Below are 732 nucleotides of genomic sequence, written 5' to 3' on the forward strand. Positions count from 1 at the left end.
GCAGCATTGTAAACCAGGGTTTCCCCAAAAACTTTAAACCCCACGTTGTTTCCAAACCTTTCAGGGTTTGCAAGGACACACATAAAAACCCCCATGCTATTTTTTTTGCCCACGTCAGAAATGGTTGTTTGGAGAGATGGGTTACTGCATTTAAAAACCCCATTTCATTTTATGATTATCTTGCAGTTTTTTGGGGTTTTCATTAGTTTAATAAAATGACTTTGAAACGAAAAATAAGAAATAGTATTTTCATCATTTCCCTTTAAAGCCAAATTTCGTAATAATTTTATCCCCAGTTCTTTTAAAAATTTTGTCTAATTTTTGTAAATTTTTGTGTGCAAAAAAATAAGATCACAGTGATTACAACAAAATTGGTGCCTTTTGTAATCTGTGAGTTTTAGAGCTTGTTTTTTTGAATTTCGTTATTTAGTCTGAAAAAATGCCCTGCTAATGCAAATCAGTGTGAAACAGTAAGGCTTTGCATGGTTTAAAGCCAACAACCCCTCTTAGTGGACACAGCGTGGGGTACGGGCTTCATTTTGGGGGTAAAAGGGGGGGCGGGAGAAAAGGGCCCATCCTCCGTATCATTTCCATGGTTCCAACTTTTCCACGGGGATAGGGGGACCTTTGAATATAAGTTTTGGGGGTTTTACTTTTCCAAATTTTTCCTATTCCCTCCTCAACCAGAGCCAGATATATATGGGGAAGGGCAAAAACAAAACACACAAAACC

Source organism: Penaeus monodon, chromosome 28, assembly GCF_015228065.2.
Source record: "Penaeus monodon isolate SGIC_2016 chromosome 28, NSTDA_Pmon_1, whole genome shotgun sequence".
NCBI lineage: Eukaryota > Metazoa > Arthropoda > Malacostraca > Decapoda > Penaeidae > Penaeus > Penaeus monodon.